The following is a 13338-nucleotide window of genomic DNA, read 5'->3' as shown; positions in this document are numbered from 1 at the left end:
TTCAATAATCTGCCAGTAAAGCTATTTCTACTTTTCTTTTTAACCATTTAACTAATATTAGCACTTACTCATTAAAAGGAAACCAATTTCATCTTTTTTTGTTTTTGTATGTTATACTCCTGCAGAAAAACTGAGTTTGATTTATCCATTTCAGCTCTGAGTTCTTGACAAGCAGCACTTTTTTACCGACATGCGCCGAATTGTCTAAATATCGACAGTATCTGCACACAAGAGATGACGCCTTTGTTAAGAAACAAGGAAGCACATATTTACTATTGCTTGAGTATACAAAACATGATTTTTACAAGTTCTTCAGCACTAATTTTGCTGTGCAACTCCCCTCTTTCCCTCCATCTGCACCCCTCTCTTCTGTCATTGCTGCAGCCCACCCTGCTCATAGCTTTAATGGTACATGCCGTTAGAAAGCCCATCACTGGAAAGGAGGAGGGGTGGTCTCAATCCCAGCTAAGAGGCTACTTTAGACCCCCAACATAAGCACATTCACAGATGCCTCTGCATGCATAGAGTCGCCTCAGCCGTTACGACAGAGCAGCTCTGCCTCTGTGTGAAGCGACGAGACGCCGACGAGGAGAGATAGAGAGGGGGAAAGAGGGATAGAGAGGAGGTGGTGAGGACAGAGACTGGGAGGGAGAGAAAAAGAAGAGGTGAAGAGGCAAAAAAAACACATACAGCACCACTCTGTCATGCATCGGAGTGTGTGAGCACAAGGAGGAGAGTGTCGGGAAAAGAAAGAATATACATCCTGGAAGACACAGTCCTTTATTTGCCTTGGCTTTTCAGGCTCTTTCGCGTCTCCATCATTCAAGGAATGAGGACGGGCTTCAGCTGGCACAGCAGCATAAAAGAAGGAGATGCTTTGAATGTTCTTTCTCTTTCAACAAGGGACGAGGAAGAGGAAGGGGCTCTACAGCTCACAGCAGGGACAAAAAGGGACACAGGATTTTGAGAATGAATGGGAGTCCTTCTGCCACATGCGCTGGGAATAGCTGTCTCTGAGTGAGGTAAAAAAAAAAAAACAATCCTATACCATTCCATCCCGCTTTGTTTTCTTTGTGCCTGATTGGTCTGATAACACTCTGAGTCACGCATAAAAAGCATGAACATAAGCTTGACAGCGATCGACCCATTTCCATGCTCATCAGGTTTTGGAACAAGCGAGGAGAGATAGCCAATCTTTGAAGCTGGGTCGCTGTGCACGGTTGCGCGGTGGAAGTGAGAGGGAGAATCTATCAATGCATGCTGCAGAGAGGCAGTGTCAGCTGCTGCTGGAAGAAAAGTCGGTGTCGGCCTGATGAAAAGAAGTGCTGATAATCCTCGTGATGAGCACTTGGGTGCTGAGATAGCAGAAGGGATTTTCTCCCCCTTTTCTGGCAGTGCAGCTGCCATACAGGCTCCTTTTAGACTTTAAATTCAGGACGTTTAATAGAGCGATGCTTCTTAAAAGAACATTTTTGAATTCACTATGAATGTATTACTTGTGCAGTCTGAGATAGATGACAAAAATTGAGACACAACAAAAAGAGAGGGCTGAGGAGGAGAGTTTTTTTTCTTTTCTTTTTAAGTCTGAGTTCTTTGACTGCTGACCCTGGGGAGTCATACAGGTCTGCCCTGGAGACACAAACACAACACCTTGTCTACAGAAGCAACACTAAATGAGGCTTTGACTTGAGAAAAAAGAAAGCTGGAGCAGTAGTTAAGTGGGCTGTATGTTGTTGTTTTTTGACACCTGAGAGAGATACAGTAGTCATACCAATACAAATACACAACAAATGTGCAAAAATAACAGCTTGATTAGGGTGTAGAAGCAGTACAAGTTCAAAAATGCACAAATAATAGGTTTCCTATTGTTGCAGGGCTGGCTGCTTAATTATGTGTATTCAGTGCAGTAGACTGTCAGAGTATAAGGACAGTGCTGACGAGCTGGGCTTCAGTCCAACATCCGTCATCACGTGTCGTGACACATTGAGCGAGCTGTCCCTGAAAGTTCTGACAAGTCCATTTGCAGCATGCTGACATCCATTATGACATGCAGCATGCTGTGGAAATATGCTTACTCTCAGGCTCAGATCTTTTGAAAGTCTGTGACTTAGAAACAGATGCAGGGGTGACAACGAAAGCTTGCAGTTTAGAAATAAGTAGTGCACACAGCTTCACCTGCTTATACGTATTGTTAAAAAGAATGATTACAATGCTCAGTGCTAATTAAAGTGGAACTGCTCTTGTAAATTATCCCAACTGAGCTTATTAGATTTATGGTTCTGCCTTTTCAAAGTTCCACCCCATCTGTTTGATAATTGACTGTGTACTGCAGACGCAGCTGATGTCTGCTTCTCTGCACGTTAAAAGAAAAAAACCAGCGTGTCCCCAGCTGTTTCGGACACAGGTGTTAACATGCTTCAATTGCACTGCACTCGCTGACCATGTATATATTTAGTGTCTCCTTGCTCTCGCCACATCAGCAAATACCACCCAGCGCTCATTTATGGAAACAGACGGCTTGTCATTTCACTCCTTGTCCAAGGTTGCCACCTCTGTTTGGCCGTACAATCCACAAATCGCCCAGGAGCCTGAAATGCATGCACAATACTTCTGTTTTTCAGAACAGAACAGAAGACATAGATATTGGTTCTACAGTTTTGGTTCTTTTGCATTATTTATTTTACAGATCTGATGCTGTTTTAATCCATGACAGTGAGTTTCAGTCACCACACCATTCGAGCTCTCATGGTTAAACCTTGTCTTCTAGAGGAGAGCCAAAACCCTTTTAGGCATTGACCTGAAGGGTTTCTGTAAAATATAAAAATTCATACTTCTTTATGAATGAAGCTTTTCACCTCATGTAAAATGAAACTGTGTGAAGCAATTGTTGTCAGGTACTCTGCGAGCTGTGATGTCAAGCCCAGCCGTTTCTTTCTAAAACCAATCATAACATGAAAAGGGCTTTTGAGTGGCACTAAGCCTATTATTGTGTAAGCCTTGAGCAAAACATTGCCTCGATTTTAATAGATTTAAACATTTGTAATAAATGTTACAGAAATTGGAAAAACCCTCTTTAGGTGTTAACCTAATCTTGTATAAATAACAAGAACCCAGTTTAACGTGTTGAAGGAATTACACTTTGAATAACAAGATTGACATTTACTGATATGGAAAGGGAGGGGCGTATATACCCTACAGAACCCCTCCAAACACACCCCACTATGCACAGTTCCCCTGTGCCAAATTATCTTTGAGTCCTGCAGGTTTTCCTTTGCAGCAGTGAGTCACAGCAGTAGACAGGAAACAATACTGTCCTCTAAGGGTGTAAGAACACGTCGATTTGACGATATATCACGATATTTCACCACGCGACTTATCGTATCAGTCCGGAAAATGTCCAAATCAATTTTTTTAATTAAGTTCTTTAATGAAAGAAAAATTTACTCCCAGTCATTAGGTGTTAGTGAACCACATCAGACCTTGTTAAACTACCTCACTCCTCAATGCATTTTAGCTCGGAAGTGAATTGCACTTTATTTTCATGAAATATACTGGGCTCTTTTACACATGTGTGTGGTTCGTTTTTAAGAATTTAAGAACTTAACATAATCAGAATCTGTTGAAAAAGCAAAAGCTTAAGTTTTTTCAAAAATGTAATTTGACAGTTTGGTAAACATACCACTTATTTTTAATATTGGTACTTCAATTACAGATAGTTACCATTTACTTGTTCTCGCAAGTTAAAAAAACCTAAAATGAAATAATTTGTGACAATGAAATTGGACCAAATATATATTCAAGTTCCATTAGTAACAATTCTCATGATCCTACAGCGTCCATGCTGTATCTAATAGTTATTTGTCTAAATTTCCCTTTTTGTGGCTGTAAAATTCAAACCTCACGCTACTTTTATATGAACAAGCAGATATTTCTTTATTGTGGCTTTCCACCATCTGACATAGACTGAAGGAAGATTTAAAGTTGGGGTCAGAGGCAGTGTTGTGCTAGTTACTGAAAAAAAATAACTAGTTACCGTTACTAGTTACTTCATTCACAAAGTAACTCAGTTACTATTTTGATTACTTACACCAAAAAGTAATGCGTTACTGGAAAAAGTAACTTTTGAGTTACTTAGAATTAAAAAAAATATTATTTATTTTGGGACATTTGTGTCCATACAGCTTCATATCAATGCTGTAATAATATAATAATCCACTGTTGATCAACTCCTATAAAACAACCATAAATGATGTGCATATAAAGCTCCAGAATTAAAACAGTAATTTTTCAGCCTTAGCACAGTAATGTAAAGTAAGCTGTGCATATTCCATGTGCACATTCTGCTGTTGAAAATGCTTAAAAAAATAAAAGTGGAAAAACAAATTCACAGCATTTTTCTCAACTACACAATGCTAAACATATCAGGCTAACAAGCTGCTGTTAGCAGTGACTCAGCAGTAGTGACAGACTTCTTATTTACAACAACATACAGTGCAATAGTTTGGCTGACCTGTCCCTGGATAACAGTCACAGTCCGTTAAAATGCATTAGCTTAGCTTCACCGATGCATCTTTTGGAGACAAAAATAATGCGTGTATTTCCACTCTGAGAAGCTCGTCCTGCTCTCGCATTGACTCACCATGATTGGCGCATGAGATGTAAACAGAGACAAGCTGACAATGCTTCTTCTTCTACTGTTTTACCGTGGTTGGCACGGCATCCTGCAAAAATATGTAGCGCCACTGTGAACAGGAAGTACACTGCAGCTAGCAAAGTAATGGACAAATGCACCATATTGTATAGTAATGGTGTTATTTCTTTAAAAAAAATATTGCGTTACAGTACTAGTTACTGTCAAAAGTAGCATTGGGGCAGTAACGCGTTTGAAGTAACGTGTTACTGCCCAACACTGGTCAGAGGAACCTCAGTTTTCCAGCTAAGAGGCAGAAATTCTACCCCGTGTTGCCTCTGACTGACCTTCAAGTAGTTACGGATAGGACACACTTTTTGTTTCAAGGGCAACCGATTGATTTGCCAAGTCATTACTAGTGGATCAGATTAGGATTAAAAAAATTTCTAGAACAGAGATAAGAAACTTTTCTTACAGCGGGAGCCACAAAAATGTCATTTTATGTGAAATTGACATTAAATTTAGAATGTAAAACCAATCTGAAGATTATCATTGTCATTTTGTATATTTTTGTTGTCGTTTTGTGTTTTTGGTGTCATTTTGTGTGTGTTTGATATTCAGTTCATTTTTCCCATTTTTTTTTTTTTTTTTTTCTTTAAATTTTTGTTTTTGTTGTCATGTACATTTTCGGTTCTTGTTTTGTATAATTTTCTGTTATTTTCCTTCATTTTAGTAGTCATTTTGTGCACATGACTGGTCTATAATACAGTCTGACGTGTGATTGATTTACTGCTATTATAAATGACAGCTGCTCCCGAAATGACAATGACAATCCATAATTTACAGATTAAAAGAGATTATCTTGCAAAAAATAGTCACTGCTCTCTTTGTTTTGTCATTGCCTTCAAATGAGGATATTTTTATCCTAAAGTTGGAGGTTGTTGGCGGGTTGGTGTCAACCCAAGAACAGACTGTACCTGGGCGTTTTTAATTCCACAATGTTTGTTGATGCTTTCAGTTTCTGTTTTCTGCACAGTAGCATTCAGTGTTCCAAAATTCACATGCATTTATTGTGCAGTTTAAATTATCACACCTGTCAATCACAGTCAGTGCTTTAAAACGCCCACATGTTATTAACCCTTTGAATAATAATTATTTTACATACATTGACTAAAATAAAAGGAGAAATTATGCAAAAAAAAGAGTAGTTAATTGTCATTAGATTCTGATCCCCTATTGATCAAACTTCTATACACTTCAATAGCATGCAACACTGTAAATAATACATGTATTAATTTATTATTATTTTCCTAATTATAGTGAAGTGACATCTTTAATGACTGAGACAGCTACAGGAAACAAATTCAGTGACAATATCTGCTGTCATTAAAAAGAATGCAGAACTGCTCACTTCCACATTATAAATAATTCATTTTCACCTATTTTCCCAATCCTGAAAAAAATGTATAATGTCATGAAAGGCTTTGAATGTACAAAGTTCTCTTCCATTTTATTTTTTGTTTCATTGAGCTTTAAAATAAAGTAGGAAAATGATGACCAGAGTAAATCTGTGGGGCTTTGCAGCAGCAGAGTTGTGCCTCTGTGTATTACACACCATGGGACATCTAAAATCTGTCTGGCTGCCCATTAGGAGAGCCACTATCCCAGTTAAACAATGTCCTGCTGAAGAATTAAAGCTAACTGAGCTGCACAGACCCATGGAGGCACAAGCTCACAGACCTCCAGCCGCTCGCATGGCCTCAGCGGCCATCATATTTGGCTCCTGGGTCCATCCAAGCAGCTCTGAGTAATGAGGAACAACTAAAAATAGGATGGCCGGCTCTTTTAACTGCTGTGAGTATTCAATTTCAAACACAGTTAATTCAGGTTTGTTGAAAAAGAGAAATGTTAGAATCCTTTAATGGTGACTTTTTAGTAAATACTTTTGTCTGATTCACTGTTAATCACAACGCTTGGGTGCTGGTTGAATTAATATTGTGATTGTGAGTATTATTATTCTATAGTAACAAATCTAGTGATGTTAATTGTATTATTTTCCCATATCCAAAAACTAAAGTTGAATCTTACAGTTTTAGAAACAATAAATGTCATTGTTCCAAAAAAAAAAAAGTCAATCAACACATGGACGTGCACTACACTACATAGTGTTAACCTATGATCACGTATGCAGACATGGTAAAATAAAATAAAATAAAATAAAAAATAACAAAAAAAATAAATAATAATAATAATAATAATAATAATAATAATAATAATAATAATAATTCTGCACGCCTTTTTTTCTGTTTTTTAACACTATAATCAATAGCATTAAGCGGCATCATACAAACATAACAGGGTTTTTTTTTTAACTGATAAATACAGTACATGTAGAAAAGAAAGTGTGTGACTCCTTTAATATGCTACATTTTGGGATTACTTGACTTTTTGTTCAACATGTGGTTGTTGTTGTTTGGGTCTGTTGCTTTGTCTGGCTTGTAAAGCGATTTACTTGTAATACTACTTTTTTCCCCCCAATTCCACCATACTTGTATTGGTGGGTATCCAAAGGCCCTGGAGCCATCACTGCTGAGCAAAAAGAAGAAAAGAAAGACCATCATAAAGACAGCTGGCAGTGTGGTATCAGTTGTTTTCACGGTCATCCAGTCCGATGGAGATTAGGACGCCGCTCAGAGATGCCACCGAAGGCATACATGTGTACTCGCATAGGGTACTGTATTAGCACACACAGCCACACACAGCCTTTAACATCCCCCACCCTCACACTTTCTGACACACTGAGTGGAAAACATGCCAATTCTTTCTGCTCTGTCTCACTGATCTACGGATGGTTTCCTCGATGTAACAGGCAGACATGAGGGTGTACACCCCGTTCTGTCCTTCATGGCAAAACGAGCTTAACCTATAATCGGCATGGCAAAGAAAGCGTGTGTATCTTTAGTGTGGCGCTAAGTCCTGAGGGAGGAAATAAAAGGTTTAACCCAGCTGTGAAGCTGTGGGATGATATACGTGCTCATAAACAGCGTGGTGTCTGCAATCAGATGAGTGAGATGATTATCGTGTTCCTGTGAGGACAATGTGACCTGATACCATGAAAGGGGTGTCACAACATATTGTGTACGTATTTAAAGAATATGTTAAAAATATAATAATAATAATAATAATAATAATAATAATAATAATAATAATAATAATAAAGCAATTAATTTTATATAGCACTTTATCATAGACACTCAAAGCGCTTTACGGAATTAATGTATTATTCTTTCACTCCACACTAGGGATGGTAAGTTACTATTGTAGCCACAGCTGCCCTGGGGCAGACTGACAGAGGCAAGGCTGCCATAGTGCACCATAGGCCCCTCCGACCACCACCAACACTCATTGGCCATGGTTACATGATGTTTTTTAATTCGGAATTAGTTATTCCAAATGAAATCATTCAGAATTAAAGTGTTCTGCTTCATGTTTACATGGAAATAGTAATTCCAGAACTGAGGTTTACATGGCTTTAGATAATTCCGCTTTAGGTCTGGGGGTTGGGAAGGCTCTGATGGACAGGGGGGAGAACATGACGTATCACGTCTATCGGGAGAAAACACAACGACAAACCTTTTATTGGCGGTTATAACACAGACGACCACACATGAGGACTGTTTTCACTTTTATTTGACAATAACACACGGTTTCAGTTTGGACCGTGGAGCAGAAGGAGTTTGGAACTAATCACCAGTAAAAAGCCCAGTAAAACTCTGGAAAACAATCACCAGGAATAAATATTTTCTCCCTGGTAAGACAGTAGCTCTAACAACAGGTAAAATGATAAACTGGTGATATTACAGCCTGTGCAGCAGTACGGGGACGCATTTACTCCGCCTTCGGGTCCTAGTGCCAAGCCTGTTTCGTTTACCGAGGTCCTTGTGTGTGTGTCCGTGTGAGAGTCTGCATGTTAATGCCTCCGTCCACCCACTCTTTTCATTATATCCATGTCTTTTAAGGCTCTTTTGAAATAATCTCAGCTGGAGTTCGAGCAGCCGCCATCTTGGATTGTGTCGTCACCCACGCGTCACGCCTCAATTCGCGCAAGCGCAGAACGACCCAAGTTTACCTGAAGTGACTTTTAACCAAGTTAAGTGTTTACAAAAAAGAGGAATTATCTAATTCGGAATTAAAATCGGAATAACCAGCCACTTAATTCGGATTTAATTTCATTTCGGAATTACTTTAACATTAGAAACATGTAACTGTTTACATGGTCAGGTAAGGTTTTATTCCGCTTTAAAGAGGAATGAAAGCTCCTATGTAAACGTGGCCACTCACATTGGTACTAGGCAATGTGGGAAAAGTGTCTTGCCTAAGGACACAATGACAAATACCACTGGAGCGACTGTTCCCCACTGTGGCAACTGGAATTCTCGGTGGTCTCCCATCCAACTACTAACAAGGCCCAGACCTGCTTAGCTTCCAAGATCTAATGAGATTGGGCAATGACAGGCTGGTATGGCCACAAAAAAAAAGCCATATGGCCACAAAAATTGCTATAAAAGTAATCTCTCAATATTTTGTGGTATTTTAATTAAAGTAGCGCAAAATTATGTCTCATTGAATGACGGTGAATCTTTCTCTGCTTGTTTTACATGTTTTGGGTCATTTTGGGTCTGATTTGTTGTGCAGTAATATAGGGTATTTGTATGTTGATGCTAACAATGTGCTATTAGGCTCATTGATGGCTAAAGGCTCAAACATACTCAGGCGGACATCTGAGTCTGTGCTGAGTGCAAAGCTCAGATATACAAAATACTGCTCGCCATTTTTCACATCGACCTGCATTTCACCCGCCTGGTGAAACACAGCAGGAGAGATGGAGACGAGCTTTGAGGGAGAAACTGGCAGACCGAGCTACGAAAGCACCGACAACTTTAAAACGTGTCCCAGAAAGAGTACAAGGAATACAAGGATTGTGGGAAATGTAGGCCTTTACTAAAGACTACTATGCGGCGGCGCGCTTGATTATGAAAGCTCATAACTTTGTATTAGCTGTGCTTAGATTTCAGAAAGTAATGGTTGTGTAAAGTATTTGCATTTAAAAAAAAAAAAATGCTGTAATTGAGAAATCTCTGACATCATTTTCATCATCGTAAATGCAAATAAAAGGTACTGAGTAGCAAGAGTTACTATAGAAATGTAATAGAGTAAAAAGTGCATTATTTGTCTTTGAATGAAGTGAAGTAAGTGTCCCCAAAAATTATAATCAAGTAAAGTATAGATACCCAAAAATACTACCTAAGTAGAGTACTAAAGTAAATTAACTTTGTTACTGTCCACCACTGAGCATGACTAATGGATTTCATTTCACAAATACCAATAAAAAGCCTGAGGGGGGTAAAAAAAAAACAAAAAAAAAAACAAAAAAAAAACAGCATTTTTATCTCGATTTGTGTTAATTCCTAAAGAAAAAAAACATCTGGCATCATTCCAGTAAATTCTCACCCATTAGGGGGCTTTAATTATGATTTATTGTACTAATAAAGGATGAAAGACTAACACATGTTCAAAATGTGTGTAGCAGGTAATAACTGACACAATAATGAACCGACTGGCTTAGTAAAGGTAAATGATTGGATGTGATGATTTATTTTGTCAGCGTAAACAGTTCTAGGACATGGATGCCCAAATCGTGCATGTTTTTGATGCTACTCTCGTCCATGACCCCCGATTGTAAAAGGGTATCTTATTAAATATGCTTTCTGTAGAGCTGCATGATGACACGATCATTGCATTCAGGCGCGTTAGAGCAGGGACATGGTCTGCTGCAGTTTTTCATGACTGGGCTTCAGTACCACTGATCAAATCATTTTAATTAAATTATATACATTTATGATTCATTTTATCTTATCTCTTCAGTTTTTTGTACATGTTTAACAAAAGTTTCATTTTCATCTTATCTCCTCATCTTTTGTAAATAGATAGACAGTAAAAGTTTATTCTTTTTGGTTATTTTCTAATGTTGTCATTATTTAATTTTGTTCTGTTTTTTTTTTTTTTTTTTTTTTATATTTAGGCTTTTAAACTAATCTAATGCCAGTAACTTCATTTTCAAAAGCAAATACATGTTTTTTATGAGTTTCTCTCAATAACTGATGTATTCAAATTTATTGAAACCTTGCTCATGAAAGTCTGATTATATAAACAATGACAAAACAGTAACAGTAACAAGTAGGTGGATATAACACATATCACAATGGAGGTAAATTAATAAATCCTGCAGCCTTCATTTGGAAATTAAACGTTTAGCTGAAGGTTGTAATTATTTGCAATCAACTAAATAGAAAAATTCAGAAATGAGAAGTATACTAATCCGTGTATGTTTTTTTTCTTCTTTTAGTTAAGGCAGTTTTGCGAGTTTTCCCTGAACACACCACCCTACACAATAGGTGTGTGTATTACCTGGCATCAGGCGATACGATTTGTAGCCTGATACATATGTCACGATGCGATACGATACGATATATCCCGATATTAAAGATTAAGGCAATTATTGCGATTTTTTTTAATATATTTGACTCAAGAAACAACTAATCTGTAAATGTGTGCACCATGAGAACATTATGTATGAAATATATTTAATTGGTATATGTTACACTCAAAACATTGGCTTTAACATGCCATGTGCCAACAACTTCAAATAAAAAAATAACATACAATTTGCCTGTGGCTTTTAAACCAACTTTGACTTTAGTGCAACTTAACTGAGATATACTGTATGCCTAGAACAACTAATAATAAATGCAGTAAGTTAGTACTTTCAACATGCCCAGGTTTCAGCACTCTTCTTTGTCTCCTGTGGTTGAAAAGACTTTCCTGGTTAAATAAAGGTTATTAATTATTTTTTTAATTAAAAGAATCAATGAAAAATGTTTTAAAAAATCGATATGAATGCATTTTAAATTGATCCGAGAATCGTGCAACGTAATATCGCAATTTATCGCTGAATCAATTTTTTTCGACACCCCCTAGTACACAAGCCTTTACCATTAAACTCTGTAAAGAGGCGTACCATTATTTTGAAGACGGTGTCATGTACTGAGTTTACCTCCGTACTGAGATGATAACCCTAACCCGAACCCAATGTAATAAACCAATAAAACATGTCCGTTCCCCTTGCAAACAAAAATGAACAAAAATTAAATATCTTTTTTTTTTTTAGCAAAAAATCATATATGTGCATATACAATCTCAGTACGATGCAAACTCAGTACATGACACCTGGATAGCGTGACCAAGGTTTCATTAAGAAATGTTTGTGAATATCCAAATATCACACCATTTTCTAATTTGATTTAAAAACAGAAAAACGAAGCATATCTGGTTTTTCGTTTTGTTTATTGTGAGGGATTATAACGCTGATATGCTTTATTTAGTGAGGTGAATTGAATGAACGTTTGTATCGTATGCTTTGTGTGAGGTACATCTTATAGTACTGTAATGACCCGTGAGCTTGAAGTATTAGATTTATATAAGCCCAACTCAAGACAGGAGTTGATAATTAGACGTTGCTACAACTCTCTGCAGAGCTTTCCAGCTTTGGCTCTCTGATATAAACTACATTCTCTATATCAGTAAATCAATTTAATTCAATGTCTGATGAAATAATTGCTTGACTCCTCCACAAGAATCTCCGTTGATTTCACTTGTGCTGCAAATACTTAGAACTAAATGACAATAAAAGCAGTGTCTGTACATTATGCACATTCTCATTGGTCATTACTTACAGTATGTTGCTCATTAATTAAGGCACTGTTATGTAGGAACATTTTTTCCTTGTTCAGCCACACATCAGCACAGATTTGTCCTAACTGTATAAAATCCCATTTCCTTTTGCTGTTTTCCTGGCACTTTATTTTCATGTGAAGATGTAAAACACTCTACAAAGGGGAACTTGCTCATTATTAAACCAGGCATTGATGTGATGAAGGATTCCTTTGTTTGCGGCACTGACGCTGCCAGGCATCAGAATTCATTTAATGATAGAATCACATTTGCGTTTATCTTGATTTCTTGGCTTTGATTGTGTCTCAAGGCTGTAGGGGATTGCCTGAATGACCACATTTTGCTCACTTTGATATTTATGGTTGAAAAGCCTCTCAAAAGTGGAAAATCAGTTTGAACAATTACACTGAATCAAGGAGAATTTGTTAGTCTGACTATTGACAATGATTGCCTTGGTCACCTCAGGAAGATCAAATAATAGCACCCAATTCTAATGAGATAGTGAATGCTTTGAAATGTTGAGCACATGGGTTCAAAATGTGTCAAAATATCAGGGTTAGTGCATGATAAGTGTCATTTATTTAGATTATTCAAAAATATGACTGGCTCATTATTGCCGAATGTGCGAAACTCATTTTGGTCCCTGGCCCAATCCTCGTGTTGGCTGATCCAGGCTTTTCCTGATTGGAGTTACTGCATATCGAGCACTTGTGGCTCTTTTGAGTGAGTGAGTGAGTGAGTGAGTGAGTGAGTGAGTGAGATGGATGAACTTTCATTTGCGGTGGGGATTTACTTTAGATTAAATATTAATACGTTTTTGCTTGTGTGGTGGTTGTATTTACATTTCTAACCCAACAGTAGCAGTGCAGCAGAAGCTCGAGGAAAACGCAAACAATTGTGTCAGATCAGGTCTGAAG

General features: G+C 37.6%; 1 protein-coding gene and 1 pseudogene across 5 annotated transcripts in view; one reads left to right on the top strand and one right to left on the bottom strand.

The window, feature by feature from the left end:
• Positions 1-495: 495 nt before the first annotated feature.
• Positions 496-13338, top strand: part of b3gat1a (beta-1,3-glucuronyltransferase 1 (glucuronosyltransferase P) a) — a 106949-nt gene continuing 94106 nt past the window's right edge. For all 5 annotated transcript variants that reach the window (XM_028463967.1, XM_028463971.1, XM_028463969.1 and 2 more), the window contains exon 1: positions 496-1022. The gene's annotated coding sequence lies outside the window, so the exon portion shown is untranslated. The remainder of the gene's footprint in view (positions 1023-13338) is intronic.
• LOC114475106 (uncharacterized) lies at positions 9046-9163 on the bottom strand (annotated as a pseudogene).

This window comes from Gouania willdenowi, chromosome 13 (assembly GCF_900634775.1).
Source record: "Gouania willdenowi chromosome 13, fGouWil2.1, whole genome shotgun sequence".
NCBI classification, from domain to species: domain Eukaryota; kingdom Metazoa; phylum Chordata; class Actinopteri; order Blenniiformes; family Gobiesocidae; genus Gouania; species Gouania willdenowi.
This window is presented reverse-complemented; position numbering and strand designations above follow the sequence as displayed.